Here is an 18221-nt window from a genome sequence, read left to right as displayed (position 1 = left end):
TAGTTCACTTTAAATACTTTTTGAAACCTTCCAATTTTAAGACATACTAAACTAATTGTGTGCAAAAGTACAATAAATAATTTTTTTATTGCTGTAAATGTGTAATGATTAAGCCACGACATGTATAAAAATCTTCATATGATAATACAGAAATGATGTGTGTGATGTTGAACGAATAAACTTGACGATCCTTGGTTGAGGTATAATAATTGCACTACAGAACATAGATATTTCATAAGATTCCTTATTTTTCATTGGCAGACAACAATTGCCACTCCCATTAATGACCAGAACATTTCCCTACATACCGTATAGCTGGTAATTTTCGCTTATTTTGCCGTACGTCGGATCAATAATGGTTTATGTTAATTTAAACAACATAAATGCAAAAGGCCATTGTTCACTGGCTGTCAGGTGTTAATTAGTCAATTGGTTACATGCCCCTAAATTGTGAAATTTTACACCAGCAAAATTAACCCACTATACGGTAGTAAAGTACTTTATTTACATTTCTATCTCAGTTTTTTTAACCAGAAGAGACAAGAAACAACCATAGTGTATACCCAGGTACATATAGGCAAATTTTTCTTCTTATTTTTATATATATTATTGTTTGTCTAATTTAAATTCTCTAATAATTCTAATAACCTAGGACAGATGCTGCATTGTTGATAACTAGAGGCTCTCAAGAGCCTGTGTGGCTCACCTGTATTTACTGATGCTTTGGAAATCATGTAAAATAAGGTTTAAATCATAATTAATAGCATTAGATATTAGATATTATAATGATATCTAAGATAATAACAAAAAACTGAATTTTTTTTTGTAAAATTACTAACTCAGGGGCAGCAACCCAACAATGGGTTGTCAGATTCGTCTGAAAATTTCAGGGCAGATAAATCTAAATCTGATGAACATTTTTGCCACCTGTCAGATTTGCTCTAAATGCTTTAGTTTCAGAGATATAAACCAAAAACTGCATTTTACCCCATTGTTCTATTTTTAACCAAGTCAGTCATGATGGTTGGAAGGCGGGGTCATCAGACAAATTTTTTAAAAACTAGATACCCTAATAATGATTATGGCCAAGTATGGTTAAATTTGCCTCAGTAGTTTCAGAGAAGAAGATTTTTGTAAAAGATTACAAAAATTTACGAAAAATTGTTAAAAATTGACTATTAAGGGCAATAACTCCTAAAGGGGTCGACTGACAATTTTGGTCATGACAACTTATTTGTAGATCTTACTTTGCTGAACATTATTTCTATTTACAGTTTATCTCTATCTATAATAATATTCAAGATAATAACCAAAAAATTTCCTTAAAATTACCAATTCAGGGGCAGCAACCCAACAACAGGTTGTCAGATTTGTCTGAAAATTTCAGGGCAGATAGATCTTGACCTGATAATCAGTTTTACCCCATGTCAGATTTACTCTAAATGGTTTGGTTTCAGAGATATAAGCCAAAATCTACATATTACCCCTATGTTCTATTTTTAGCCATGGCGGCCATCTTGGTTGGTTGGGTCATTGGACACATTTTTTAAACTAGATACCCTCATGATGATTGTGGCCAAATTTGGTTAAATTTGGCCCAGTGGTTTCAGAGGAGAAGATTTTTGTAAAAAGCTAACGTCGACGACGACAAATGCCAAGTGATGAGAAAAGCTCACTTGGCCCTTTGGGCCAGGTGAGCTAATAAAAAAGTGAAGAGAAGACCTTGTTTTCGTTACTTATAAATTCCTAACAAGTAGTTTTATTTACTTTCATGGTACTATATAATGGTGGTTTGAACGTCAAGGGATATCAATCTGTATCACAATAATCAGTAACTGGGAAATTTTCAGTACTGTATTAATCCAGAAACAAATTCAGACATACTTCAGCAGGTTATATCTAATGTGTCTGTTACCATGTATGTACCTGGGTGTAAACTATACTGTATGGGTGAAGATTATGATTAAAATATTACAAAAATGTTGTACCACCCTCTTAAATATTATTGTCATAAACAGTCTGCATAAAATACAGGCAATAATGATCCAAAATCATTCTTCTACAAGTATTATTACAAGAGTTATGTATAGATGCATGATAAATTTTGAATGTAATATGATCTATATAAATTTGTAAGTTTAAGAAGTAATTAGCTGTTTAGCTAATGTCACTTTTTAACAAATATAGACTGGTCACTATTAAGTAAAATAAATAACAATATTGTTTCATATTTTGGTTTAAGCTTCACATCTCTTTCACTTTATGGAGTGATGATCATGAAGATGTCAAAATTAAAAAAGAAAAAAAATGCACTTTAAATTTGAAAATTCAAAACCACAAAATATGAAACAAAAACAGTTTAAATATGAATGAATATGTTTTAAGTGTGATTCAGACCCCTCTTTTTCTACATTTATAAGTCTGAAATAGAACATCTTCTTGTCTGACAGCTGTTTGTCATACACATAAACAGCACTCTAAAGTAGAAATCCATTAGAAATGAAAAAGTCTATGGTTTCATATATTTAAAAATATTTTCAATATCCTCTTGGCTTAACACTAAATATCACAATTTGATATCTTCACAGCACCTTAACAACCAAACATTTTCTGAAAAACATATGATCTGGCCTTTACATCATGTTTATAAATAGCTCGGTGAAGTTGGTTTTCATCATCATCTTAGCTGAACTAGAACTTGTGGTCTTCTTGGCCTCAGTCTTGACAGTTCATGTACATTACTTCTGCTCCTTGCCATTCTGAGCTGTAAAGTTTTCTTTTGATGTTTTGTCTCATCATATGTGTGAATTGGATGGGATCGTCTGCGTTTGGCTGTAGCTGCTGGGGAGTCTGCCCTATTTGGGCATATTCTGAGAATAAAAAAGTTATAATGAAAACTCATTTTAGTATATATAGATTTTGTATAAAATCAATTGATCACTAGCATTTGAACATATTTGTGTCACAAAATCACTATTATTTTGTCTTCTTAAATCTGGAACCTTTTAGAATCATGCTTTCACTGATTATTTGTTGTCATTTCTTCTTATTTCCAAGTACAGGAATAGAATGTCTACCATTCAATTGAATTCGCTTGATAACTAAAAATAAGGTTTTAGCAGACAAGTATAAATACTTGTAAATTGTGTGTAAAATGGTGTGTTTTGCAATAACTTATTTACAAACTTTTGACTTATTTTACCATCAAAACATTGCAGATGGAATAGCATTGTATAGTAAACTAGCTTGCTTACTTTCCTTTACATGTTTTTTTTTGCAATATTGATAGTCCAGGAAATTTTTTTTTTACACTATCAAAAGTGCTACATACCTTACATTATTTTTTATATTTTTGACAGGAAATATTTTAAAAATCTTTCTTCCTAACTAACTAATGGCAGAAAAATGTGTAAAGTTTAAAATGATAATCTGCAGTTATTATGACTTTTAAGACTGACTTTTACAAAGCTTTACCAAATAGTACATTGTACATGTATGTGCATATTAATCAAAATGAGTTTAAGAAGAAATCAAATTGTAAAGGGTTCCTAGAAACCATATGTCTCGCCTATCTGTATATAAATGTTAACTGAAAAAAAAAAGAACTAAGTCTATTTATTACAAAAATACAAAAAATATTTTTTAAATTTTGCTCTGGATACTGTCATTTGGTCTGACATAATAAAGCCCCTGTCCAAATTTTATAAAATTCCATGCAGGTTTGACAAAGTTAACTTAGTGATGCCTTAATACAGGCCATAATCTTGCCGGCGAAATGACGATTTAAGTCGCCAAAGAATTTTGAAAATCGCTAAATCTCGCCGGCCGACTGACTTCATAGCGAAGTCAAATCGCTATCAAAATCAGTAAAAGGGAGACAACTTGTGATTGACAAGTCTCACAGGTAAAAAAAATGGCGGCTGACAAGGAAAATCGAGATTTTCGAAACGACCCAGGACTAATACTGTAAACGATCAAATTAAATAAATACAATGGCGACTTTGAACATCCTCGGATATAACTTTCAAAACTGTTGAAACGGAAAACTGACCGTCTGTTTAAGTTATCGTTTTACGATGATTTACGATGATTTTCATCTGAGGATGTTGCGTAATCACTCAGCTGATTTGTTTTATTTTATTACCTACAAAGGAGTCGATCAATTTTACTATTCGGTAGGTAAAGGGTGGGAATTAACGGTAGATTTATTATATTCATTGAATAAAAATTGAAATATAAAAGGTAGAAAGACAGCTGATAGATAATGTGATTGTAAACGTACGACACTCGACCAGATTGTGATCAGCAGTGGATTTTTTCTCATTACAACTTTGTTGATATGGATGATATTTTTAAAAAATGATAGAAATTAGCTCTTTATCGGATAATTAACTTGAGATTGAAAGATATTTTCATTTATACAATCTTTAACGATAAACTCAATTTACTACAACTAACATAAATGTCTTGGACATTCAATAATGTTTTACAAAAGAATGACAAGTGGTGTTATAAATTAAATTCCCAGTCATGTGAAATTCATCATTTTTTTCTGGAGTTTTAAAAATAAATTGAGGCAGATGCACATGAATTCAATGCATCATAATCTTGATAATATTACTAGGCTACTCCCTCATGTCCCAATCAACAAATTTTATTTAGAACACATTATGGTATCAATAAATAAATAACAACTATGTATTGTCTAAACCTTTTTATTAAGAACTTTCTATATATACATTGTGTACAATACCATATGAAAAAACTGCAAGTACATCTTTTATTGAATATAAAACAATTTCCTTAGTGATAAGCTTGAAAACACGATGCAACCGAAACGGTAATGGAATCTCACTTCTCCCTTCTCTCTCATGGAAGGAGAAGTCACTTTTCCCTCTTCAAAATCCTAGATTAGGCCCTGTTAATAACATTAAAATGAACCTTAATGTTGAAGACGCTGACAATGCTGCCACAGGGATATAGAATCACTATGTCTAACTTCAGTGACAAAATGTTGCAGGTTCGACAAAAATATCATATGTATACATTCAAAAATTCAAAATGGTGGTTTTCTTTACTTTATACAGACAAGTAGATTGTAATCAGATCCATTAATACAAAATCCTTGTATTAGAGTTATGTCTTATCTCTCTTAAGAAGTAACTGCACTCTCTTAATTCCAAGGAATAAGCTCTGTAATGTTTAGAAATTTTATTCTATTTTTATAAAATTTTTAATCAGTTACACTCACAAGAGATGGTCCTCTAGTTCCCATTCCCACATTTCAATAGGACAACCACTGTTTGTACATGATCTTATACCAAGACACCTCTGACTTTCTATGTTGTCTTCTGGAATATCTGGCCTGTCAAATAAAAAATAAGACTGTCAACTTCTGTTTGCTATTTTTCATGTTCTAAGTAAGAATCTTTATTTAAAAGTGTATGAATTGATTGCACCTTTTAATTGGTCTCATGTTTGCAATTCCCAATTTGGTGAATTGTAACGGACCATACATTTGACTGTAAATGGTAAAACATTTTCCTCATTTGAAGACTATATGTTGAAATCTTAGATCAATATATAAATAACGAGTTATGTGGTCTAATTGCCAATGAGACAAATATCCACCAAGGATGTACACAACTACATGTACATGTCACCATACAGCCTTCTATGAGCCACCAAAGACCAAGGATGTACTCAACTACATGTACACATCACCATACAGCCTTCTATGAGCCACCAAAGACCAAGGATGTACACAACTACATGTACATGTCACCATACAGCCTTCTATGAGCCACCAAAGACCAAGGATGTACACGTCACCATACAGCCTTCTATGAGCCACCAAAGACCAAGGATGTACACAACTTCATGTACAGGTCACCATACAGCCTTCTATGAGCCACCAAAGACCAAGAATGTACACAACTACATGTACACATCACCATACAGCCTTCTATGAGCCACCAAAGACCAAGGATGAACACAACTACATGTACAGGTCACCATACAGTCTTCTATGAGCCACCAAAGACCACGGGTGCACACAACTACATGTACACGTCACCATACAGCCTTCTATGAGCCACCAAAGACCAAGGATGTACACAACTTCATGTACAGGTCACCATACAGCCTTCTATGAGCCACCAAAGACCAAGGATGTACACAACTACATGTACACATCACCATACAGCCTTCTATGAGCCACCAAAGACCAAGGATGTACACAACTACATGTACACGTCACCATACAGCCTTCTATGAGCCACCAAAGACCAAGGATGTACACAACTACATGTACACATCACCATACAGCCTTCTATGAGCCACCAAAGACCAAGGATGAACACAACTACATGTACAGGTCACCATACAGTCTTCTATGAGCCATCAAAGACCAAGGATGTACACAACTACATGTACAGGTCACCATACAGTCTTCTATGAGCCACCAAAGACCAAGGATGTACACAACTACATGTACAGGTCACCATACAGCCTTCTATGAGCCACCAAAGACCAAGGATGTACACAACTACATGTACATCTCACCATACAGCCTTCTATGAGCCACCAAAGACCAAGGATGTACACAACTACATGTACAGGTCACCATACAGCTTTCAATGAGTCACCAAAGACCAAGGATGTACACAACTACATGTACAGTCACCATACAGTCTTCTATGAGCCACCAAAAACCAAGGGTGCATAAACTACGTGTACAGGTCACCATACAGCCTTCTATGAGCCACCAAAGATCAAGGATGTACACAACTACATGTACAGGTCACCATACAGTCTTCTATGAGCCAATAAAAACCAAGGATGTACACAACTACATGAACATGTCACCATACAGCCTTCTATGAGCCACTAAAGACCAAGGATGTACACAACTACATGTACATGTCACCATACAGCCTTCTATGAGCCACAAAAGACCAAGGATGTACACAACTACATGTACAGGTCACCATACAGTCTTCTATGAGCCACCAAAGACCAAGGATGTACACAACTACATGTACAGGTCACCATACAGCCTTCTATGAGCCATGAAAGACCAAGGGTGCACACAACTACATGTACAGGTCACCATACAGCCTTGTATGAGCCACCAAAAACCAAGGGTGCACAAACTACATGCACAGGTCACCATACAGCCTTCTATGAACCACCAAAGACCAAGGGTGCACACAACTACATGTACAGGTCACCATACAGCCTTCTATGAGCCACCAAAGACCAAGGGTGTACACAAATACATGTCAGACCTGGGGTCAATTACATGCCAAAGTAATTAATTACATTTCAATTACATTGATTTTTAAAAATGTAATAAATTACATCACAATTACATTGATTTTCAAATGTAATTAATTACATCGCAATTACATTGCCAATGAAATTAATTACAATTCAATTACTTTTGGCCAAAGACATGTCAGAGCTATATCATGTAGGATAAAATCATAAAAATGACAACATGCTAGAATCAAGCTTTCATACATGGACTATTTAACAGTGAAAACATTTGTACCAGCTTCTTTTCAATACTGATTATTTAATTACATTTCTTATTTTTATGAAAACATTTTTTTTTTGTAAAATTATATATATCATATAGATACAAATGTATATATATTTCTTAAAAACGTTTTTCTTAAAATTTCTACTAAAAATGTAAACTGAGATTTAAAAAAAAAAAGTTTTCTTATTTACCTCATCATGACACGAGAGTCATAAAAAATTTAAGGTAACTTTCAAACTTCCATCTTTTTTTTACAGAAGAGCAATGACACCATTTTGCTTTTATTAAATCCAAACTTGTTTTCTAGCAAGTCAAAATTGTCAAGTATATTGGACTCCATGTTTGTATGTTTTAACTGCTATATCTAAAATTGTGTGGAGAGTGTCTAAACAATATCTATCTGAACCGATTTTAACATATAAATATGATGGTTAAGGTTAAAGATAAAAAATACCTTTGGCATTTTAATCAAGGGACATTCTTATACTTCAAAATTATTTAAGTGAAAGAAATATCCTGAGGCTAAGATTATCGTTAATTGATAGAACAACATATTTACAAGTTAGATGCCAATCACGTCAATAAATTGGTATTGTTTTTATTAATTTTTAGATTTTTGTGTATAGATATAGGACGATGTGGTAAAAGTGCCAATGAGACAACTCTCCATCCAAGTTACAATTTATAAAAGTAAACCATTATAGGTCAAGGTACGGCCTTCAACACGGAGCATTGGCTCACACTGAACAGCAAGCTATAAAGGGCCCCAAAAAATTACTAGTGTAAAACCATTCAAACGGAAAAACCAACAGTCTAATCTATATAAAAAATTTGTAAGGGTTCCGCGGAACCCAGTGTCTCGCCTACTTTTGGTGGTAATCGCAGGCTCAACAAAAATGAGGAAAAAAATTAATAAAAATATTCCCCTCTATACTATGTTTTGATTGTAAGTAGCTTCTGTCCAAGTTTGGTAAAAATCCAGGATAATTTATGAATCTAATAAATGTTTTAAAAACTTAAACTGCAGAATGTATGTAATGTTGACTGGAAGAAAAACTAAGTCCATTTATAAGTAAAATACGGAAAAAATGGAACAAAATTTTATCAAAATTTCCTTCTAGATACTAGCTTTTGATCATAAACAAGCTTCTGTCCAAGTGTGGTAGAAATCCAGGATAGTTTAAGAAAGTTATTAAAATTTTAAAAACTTTAACCACAGAGTGAATGTAATGTTTCCTGGCAGAAAAACTAAGTCCATGGCCATTTATAAGTAAAATACGGAAAAATGGAATTTTTTTTTTACAAAATTTACTTCTGGATACTATCTTATGATCATAAACAAGCTTCTTTCCAAGTTTGGTATAAATCCAGGATAGTTTAAGAAAGTTATTAAAATTTCAAAAACTTTAACCACAGCGTGAATGTAATGTTTCCTGGCAGAAAAACTAAGTCCATTTATAAGTAAAATACGGAAAAATGGAATTTTTTTTTTACAAAATTTACTTCTGGATACTATCTTATGATCATAAACAAGCTTCTTTCCAAGTTTGGTAGAAATCCAGGATAGTTTAAGAAAGTTATTAAAATTTTAAAAACTTTAACCACAGAGTGAATGTAATGTTAACTGGCAGAAAAACTAAGTCCACTTATAAGTAAAATACGGAAAAAATGGATTTTTTTTTTTACAAAATTTACTTTTGAATATAATCTTATGACCATAAACAAGCTTCTGTCCAAGTTTGGTAGAAATCCAGGATAGTTTAAGAAAGTTATTAAAATTTCAAAAACTTTAACCACAGAGTGAATATTTGTGGACGCCGCCGACGGAATGTAGGATCGCTATGTCTCGCTTTTTCGACAAAAGTCGAAGGCTCGACAAAAACGAGAGACGAGAAACACGTATGAACTACATAAACAGACGACAACTACTGTAATCAGATTCCTGACTTAGGACAGGTGCAAACATTTGCATGGGTAAAAAATATTAATGAACTTAATACAAATATTAAAGATTATATTAATGCTCTAATGATTTATGAAGTATTAAGAAATGTTTAATATTTTTTCAACACATTAAAATGTATTTAAAGTGTAAAAAAAGTAACAAGTGCAATCTAATAGTGGAAAAAATACAATTTACAAGTGCATGATTTGTGATTGTATTAGAAAAGCCAAAAATGTTTAAAATGTCCAAGCAAATATCTAAATGTAATTGAAAGTAATTGAAATGTAATTCATAATTACATGGCAAAAGGCAATGTAATTAATCACTTTCAAAATTGTAATTAATTACAGCTAATTACAATTACATTTTTAATTACCCCAGGTCTGCTACATGTACAGGTCACCATACAGCCTTCAATGAGCAAAACACATAACATCATATGCAACCTTATCCAGATTAATAACAGATAAAGAATTAAATAGTGAATAAATTCATAAAGATATTTACCTAAAAGGTGGAAATGCATCATCTTTCTGACAGGTTGGACATTTGTCCATGCTGGGTCTCCTGCTGTCATAGTTACAATATAAACAATCTACACATATTCTATGTTGACATGTCCCATACACCATTTTCAGTTTAGGACACATACAAATACCACAGTTGAACCTACAATAAATTTTTTTAAATTGAATGATTTATAGATGTTATTCTTATTCATTATTTTCATGATGTTATCCCACCATCTTACCTACAAATGTACTTTGATGTCAAAATTCTCACACTTCAAGTTTCACTTCAACTTACTTTCTTGACAATTACAATAGACATGCATGTACTACATGCAAAACGAATAATTTTATAGGGGGGGAAAAAATAAAGAATAAATGGAGAATGTGTCTATGGGCCACAGATGCCCCCACATGTAAATATGCAAGAGTCAACTTCCACATACAGATGTAGGATTAACGTAGTTTAAGATCGCTTGGATTGTAATCATTGTGTATGAGTTACATAACATTTGGTTAAGGCAAACTTAAGTTTGAGAATGGAAATGACAGATTTAGCAATTTTCCCATTTATATAGGGGGATAACTCTAGAATGATAAAAGTGACGCCACCAAATTTCAAACTTGATCTCTGTGAAAGCAGACCATACTGGTAAGAAATTTGATGAAAATGAAGAATTAAAGTACATAAAAAAGACAAAGAAATGTATGAGTAAGTGGAGTTAGAGTTAAATTTGAAGAATGCTTTATCCCTCTCCAGGATACACATGTGCTGTCAACTGGCACATGTTTCATACCCATGACCATCAATGATAACAAAACCTGAAAAATCCAATTAATATTCCAGTCAGAAACATGCTTTAAGTAACATTTATTTCAATAAAACAAGCCTCCTTTAACTCTGATCAACCAAATGTTAAGACCAATCAAACAGCATTACACCCTTAGAAAAACTGGAACTTTTTAATGGTTCTAAACAAATTCCCATTTCAATAAATTTGACTCGAGACAGGCATGTATACAATAAGGTGGGGTTAAAAATGCTTGTGAGCACTCAATCCTCACCCTTCAAGTTCAGAAGCTTTATTTATTTATAGATAAAATTTGTATACAGAAAACATAAGCTCTATTGAGCTTTTATATCTAGTGTTTCCTGCAGCTTTTGAAAAGGGCAGGGTAATTTTTTCTCAGAGGGCAATCTTAGCGTGATTAGCTACACTTTAAGGGCATCCTTTGTTCAGAGAACTAAACTTTTAGGGCACTCTTTACATAGATATAAAGGCACTGTAGTGGATTGGGATTTAATCAAATATAGCATTGTTTCATATTTATTGGTAAGAAATAAAGATATCAGTGTTCTCCCCAGAAATTTGTTAAGGCCCAAAAATTTATAGCGCACAACCCTTTTTTTGGAATGAAATATTGTGACACGAAACAATCCTTCAGAACTACAAAGTGAATTTAAAAGCTTTCGGACAGGCTAGTGTTTATCATCACAGTGCATTTATAGAGTTAAAATTAATTTCAAGAAAATATTCTCCTGTTCCTTTGAGCCTTTAAGTGCTGAACAGCTTTTTAATATTTCCGTATCTGGTGCATCTCTTCCTTCTAAAGATAGTGTATTATTAAGCAGTTTGTAATTTTTGGAATACAACTTTTTTTTTAAAAAGAATTAAAATGAACAGCTGACCAATTTTGAAGTTTGACATAATTTTCAAGATCGCTTCCGAGTGTATTTGTCACAATCTTTTCTTTTTCAGGTAGAAACCTGACAAATTCTTCAAGTAAAGTCCAACAAAATTATTTACATATGCTTCTGTGTTTCCATTCACAACTATTGACATCGAGTTGTGTATTGTCATAGTTTTCCTGTTCAAGGACCAAAAACAGACACAACTGATTTAATTTTTTAAAGATGACAATTAAAGAGGAATTTTATTTGCTAAGAACAATTTTTCACATTCTATCCCAAACTATCATTTCACATTATGAATTTATCATAAATATTAGTTTACTTTACGTTTCTTTACGTAAAACAACTTCCATTCATAAATATTTGTAGTTGTATTGCAATGTTACCAAGTGTTATCATCATGATGATGTTCATTGGTCATATTAAAATAGATTTTTACTATTGACCAATGAGAAAATTCGATATTTAAATTGGCAATAAGGAAAGCCATGTGTTAAAACGTTTCGTATTTGTATTTCGATCTTTTCTCTCAATTCTAATCCTGAAACACTGAAAATGTTTCCAAGAAAAATATTTATCTATTCCATAATAATCTATGCAATTACGTGATCTGATAAGGCAAATACAGGTAAAGGATAGACTGGAGTCTTTAAATAGTTGCGTAATTTGGTGTAATATTGATTTTCATCTCAGCGACGATCTTTCCTAACCTGGGAGAGTGGTCTTACAGCACAACACAAGAACAAATTGTCACTATCAGTTGAAAATGGCTTCACTCATCAGATCGGCACAAATCGCAAACAAAAAAAAAGACACCCTCATTACTCGTTTGTAGGGCATCAAAAAATGATTCAGCCCCTCAAAAAATGAATTTTAAGTTATGTAACACTTAACTGTTACTCAATAATCGTAGTGCGATAGGATTGTTTCCTATGAATAGAAGATGCTTGATGAGTCTTTTGTAGACGAAATGCGCGTCTGGCGCAAATACAAAATTTTAATCATGGTATCTATGATGAGTTTATTTAGCCAGCAGTAAGCGTTTGACCTAGGGAAGTACTTCTTTAGATCAAATAGATTATAGTGCGGTTTTGAAACACAGAGCCAGAGGCAGAGGTCCTGGAGGAGACGAAGTGATTTTGTAATGAGAATCATGCTCTCTGGTTACAGTAGTATTAGGTGCAGAAATGCAACTAATTGTCGGACCTGTCGGACCTAAGGGACAGAATTTATGCAGGTCCAGCAAAACTCGTTGCTGTGCAGGACCTGATGGCCGGCAATATTTTAGTCTGCTTGGGTCCGCCAAAACTTAATTCCCTGTCGGTCCCGGCAGAGTATTTTGTTTATAAAATTGTGATCATCTTTAATAAAAGTAAATTTCCTGTTCCCTCGCTTTTTCTAACTTCAGGAACCAGTATTTCCGCCCAGTGATGGACTTTTCGTACCATGTCCATCTCGCCCCAAACCATTCCGCGTATTTCCGTCATGTTTCTGGTTTTAGAAATTCACTCTTCAGGAAGGAGGTCTATTAAGCATAGTTGATAAGTTCAGGAAATATGTCATGGCCGATAAAATTTGTAAGTGGGTCGAAACCCGGTAAAAGGCCAAACCAGCCACCTATTCAAGTTGATAAAGCTGTTAAGCGGTCCTTGTACGAAAAGGAGAAACGACCTGAAAGGTCATTCAACCCAAAATGGCAAGAGGGGCGATCATGGTTACTTTATAACAACAACATGATGACATGCACAATTTGCATTTCGCACGGGAAACATAGCAGTACCGGCGATAATCTCAAGAATAAACACTTCTTTTTGACAGGATGCACTAACTTTAAACTTAGCACAATCTCAGATCATGAGAAGAGTAAAAGTCATGTTAATGCAAGTATAATTGCAGAGGCAAAGCAAAATCCAACAGAGGCTCCTGCCCATAAGTCTATTATTTCTTTAAATGAAAAAAATAGAGCTCAACTAAATTTAAAATTCAGAAACATGCATGCAATTATCAAACACAACCGACCCATGTCAGACTTTTCATGGTTAAATGAACTTGATGAAGCAAAAGGTTTAGGTAATGGGGAAAGTTACAACAACCGTTGCTCTGGAACACTATTTATGGAGAATATAGCTGCAGTTGAGAAGGGCAACTTACAGAAATTTGTTAGTGAAATAAATTTTTTCTCCCTTACTATGGATGGATCGACGGATGACTCTATTACGGAACAGGAAACTATTTATATGAGAACCAATCACAAAGGGAAAATATTAAACAGATTTATTTGTATAGGAGAGCCAGAATCAACATGTTCTGCTGATTTATACCAGTTCGTAATCAGCCAGATGAAAGAAAACAACATCTATGGGGACATGGGCAAACTAGTGGGGTTCGGCTCTGATGGAGCGTGCAACATGACAGGAGTAAAACATGGACTTGTCACCTTAATAAAACAGGACTACCCAGTAGTTGTCGGCATCCACTGTTTGGGACATCGTCTGGAGCTAGCTTTTAAGGACACCCTTAAAAAAGACAAAACATGTGACAAACTTGTGACACTCCTGTTAGTTTACTATTTCTTCAAAAACAGCCCAGCTCAGAGAAAAAAACTGAAAAAAAACATTTAAGGTAAGGAATCATCTAAAATCTAAAAAAAATAAATTTTAAATAAACATTTTGGTAATAAGTACATTTTTAATTTTAAAAGCAAAAGTATCCATGCCAAATTGCCAAATAAGGGGAAATCTGTGGACAAAAAATAAACCGAAAATGATAGAGACACAAACAATGTTTATGATATGTTGTATTTTATTTTATAGCAACATATTTTTTGCAATATTGAATAACCGTCTGTGTCATGTTAACTTTTAGATCTTGAATATAAAAGGCCAGTTACCACTGTGTAGGAGGGAGCAGGTGGATGCCTCATCTAAGGAAAGCACTGTCATCATTATTTCAAAGTTACCCGGCATACATCACCCATCTTCAGACCATGTCGCACACCCATGCAAAGGCAGAAGGATTAGAGAAGTTATTAGGCAGTCAAGATATCATTGAATATGCAGCTTTTTTGCAAGTAAGTAGTACTAGTTCATCTTGTCCTAGTAGTTTTCTTTATTGGAATTGTCTAAATTTGTAAAATCAGACATTAATTATTTAAATAGGGAGATATGCAAAACATTACAAGTTCAGCCAGATTCAAAGTGTCAATGCTTTGTTTCTTTACATTACTTTTTAAGTTGCATTGTAAAAAAACTACTTTCAACTTGTATTTATTTATTGTTCTACTCTACTCTACAGGATATTTTGGAGCCTTTGGCAAGACTTTCTCTCTTACTGCAAAGAGAAGATGTAACCCTCGGTGATTTCCAGTTACATGTAGAAGCTACATCTGATGTGTTACAGCAGTGCATTACTAGGTAAACTAAAATAATTTGAACAATGAGTTTGAAATGATAATTACAGGAATCTTGACCTCAGAAAGTGCGTTTTAGTTCATCATGTTCATGATAGTCTACAGTAGATTTATTGTTATGCCACATGATTATCATTAAACTTGATTTATCTTAATATTCCAGGAAGTCTGATCGCCTTTCCAACATTTTAAACAACAAATCATACTGTGGATACAAATTAAGTGAAAGAAGGATGGGCAGTTTAAACAGTGAAAGTATTGTAAATGCTTTGCTGGGAGCTATTCAAGTACGGTTTAATGATTTGAATGAAGATTTGAAACCAACGGTAACAGCGTCTTTGAGGAATTGGCCGGCAGACTACTCAGATGCTGCAGGTAGGTTATCATTTTTACTACCTTCATTCAAGAAATAAATCTGTACACAGTACAAACATAATATAATTTTTTATAACATGATTATAATTTTCACTTTATTTATTTTATTTAAATGATATGATGGTGATGATGATCAAATTCATGATAGCAAATATTTCAATGTGACATAATAATTTGTATTTCTTTGTATTTATATTACTTATACTATTAATTCATTTTTAGCTGCAGCAGTCAAGGTATTGAATAAAATTGTACTTGTTATCTATGCTTTGGTGTCTAAACTAATTCTTGCTTATTATATAGTCATACATAAATATTTATTGCAAGTTTGGGGGCAATCATGTTAAATCTCTGATGATTAGATTTGGCCAGAAAGTTGAAACATCAGAACTTATGACAGAATGGAGACTCCTGAAAAGTTTGGTGTACCGTAGGTAGGTTACCATTATTGTCACTTAGCGTCTATCTGCCTTCCTGTTTTTTCCATTCTCAATTTGATGTATATACATATATATCTAAATGTAGAATACAACTTTCAAAAATCCTTGCACTTTCTTATGCTTGTTATGTACATTTGTACTATAGACATATTGTACAATAACCAACCTAGCATAAACCTAACCTGTACACTACACTCAGCTAACAGCAGACTTTCATCAATAACAATGCATTAATTACGTTTTAATATCATATACTTTATTATTATAGTAAATAAAAAAAATGTGACATTTGGGAAAACTTAATAAAATCTAGCACATTTCAGCAATTTTAGAATTAATTATATGTCATAATGTATCAGAGTGCTAATACCAATCTCAGTAAAAAATACTGGTTTTATTTTAGATCTTTTAAAGCTATAGCTAATTTTTAATGGTTCAGTGTCATGTTTTAAAACACTCATACATAAATATTTATTGCAGATTTTGGTGACAATCATGTTAAATCTCTGATGGTTAGATTTGGCCAGAAAGTTGAAACATCAGAACTTATGACAGAATGGAGACTCCTGAAAAGTTTGGTGTACCGTAGGTAGGTTACCATTATTGTCACTTAGCGTCTATCTGCCTGCCTGTTTTTTCCATTTTATGCATCATGAACAAATAAATTATGAAATAAAATATTTTTTATTAAATTTTTTAGATTCAAAGGGTCTGTAAATGCAACAAAAATGTCAGAGGTGAACACTTTCTGTGGTGCCATGGGTGTGGACAACATTCTGGCCATGTTTGATTTAGTCAACAGTCTGCCCCCTACATCAGTTCGGAAGGTAATTCAGGCAACAAGACATTTCAGCACCCAGACAAATCGGCATCCATTTTGGACATTTCTGGATCCGGACATTTCGTTTTTAAAAATATATGTATTAGGAAAGATTAAAGAATTGTTGCAGTAATATAAGAATTCGTAGATAAAATATGCATTACAAAAAAAATAATCAAATAATCATCATTTAATTAAACCCTAAATGATTATGTATGTATGAATAAACATCATTTAATTAAATCATAATTGATTGTTAGATATGTTGTTGTTTGAATAAACATTATTTAATTAAATCATAATTAATTGTAGTTATGCATTAATCAGTATTTTATGTATAAATCTGATAATTCCTCAATAGAGATCAAAAGTGTATAGCTTGTGTTCTCGTTTGATCCTAACCATGCCAAGAAATTGCCTCCGTTGAAATTCTGCAAATATCCCATAGAGCAAATTACATGGATGATTAATATTGACCATTTGGTATATGGCTGTGTTCTAAGCGACACGTACATGAAGGTCATAAATTAATTTGTTGAATGAAATCAAATCTTTAACTACTAATGGGTGCCGTAGGAGGTCTACCGGAATTTTTAGCTTAGATTTCTTGGCATGATCTGTTAAGACAACACAATACCTGAAAACTATATTTTATTGTTTTAATATCAAAAGCCATAAACATAACAGCGTGTGCAAGCCATACTGAGTAAATACCCAGAAACATATATAAAGGTAAACACTTTAGGGATTCTTTTTCTTACACAATGTCACACGACAGTTGTATACATCAATATATGCATATGTTTATTCAGTTTATCAAATTAGTTATATTATCAATTCCAGTGGTTTAATTCATACTCTTAACACTACATTTCATAGAAATAGATATATATTCTTACACAATGTAAGATAAAAAATAATTTAATTTAGTGAAGTATGATACTTATTTATTATAATTTGTGTGTATATGTTATATTTTTTTCAATAAAATACTCTTAATGTTAGGAGCACAATGATGACATAATTTGGCCACATATACCTCTTCCACCAACATGAGAAGGAAGGTTGAGGCCTGTATCCTAATATTATTTTGAATACATTGTTTCTAATTATTTGGTTAAAATATAGCTAATGTTAACTCTTTGGAAATCCTGTAATACGTAAAGCCCAAACCCACCTTCCGTCAGACGAGAAAGCAGACCATCCAGGTGTCCAGAAGGTGATGGACTACATATACGTGGATACGTAACAGTGTATTTGACATAGACTACTGGTGTGTTTCTATGTCCTCCATCCGTACTAACAACGACGTCGAGGGATGACATAACAGTGTCAAATAAATAACAAAAGGAATAAACCACTTAATAAGATACTTCTTCGAAGATACCATATACAATATTGATAATAATGTTGTAAATAGTGCAGGAAACAAATTAGTAATTTGTAAAAAGGTCAAACATAATTGCTATATATTAACACTAAAC

Source organism: Mytilus californianus, unplaced genomic scaffold (genome assembly GCF_021869535.1).
Source record: "Mytilus californianus isolate M0D057914Y unplaced genomic scaffold, xbMytCali1.0.p SCAF_4, whole genome shotgun sequence".
In the NCBI taxonomy this organism is placed as follows: domain Eukaryota; kingdom Metazoa; phylum Mollusca; class Bivalvia; order Mytilida; family Mytilidae; genus Mytilus; species Mytilus californianus.
The sequence above is the reverse complement of the archived record's forward strand: the minus strand, read 5'-3'. Positions refer to the sequence as shown.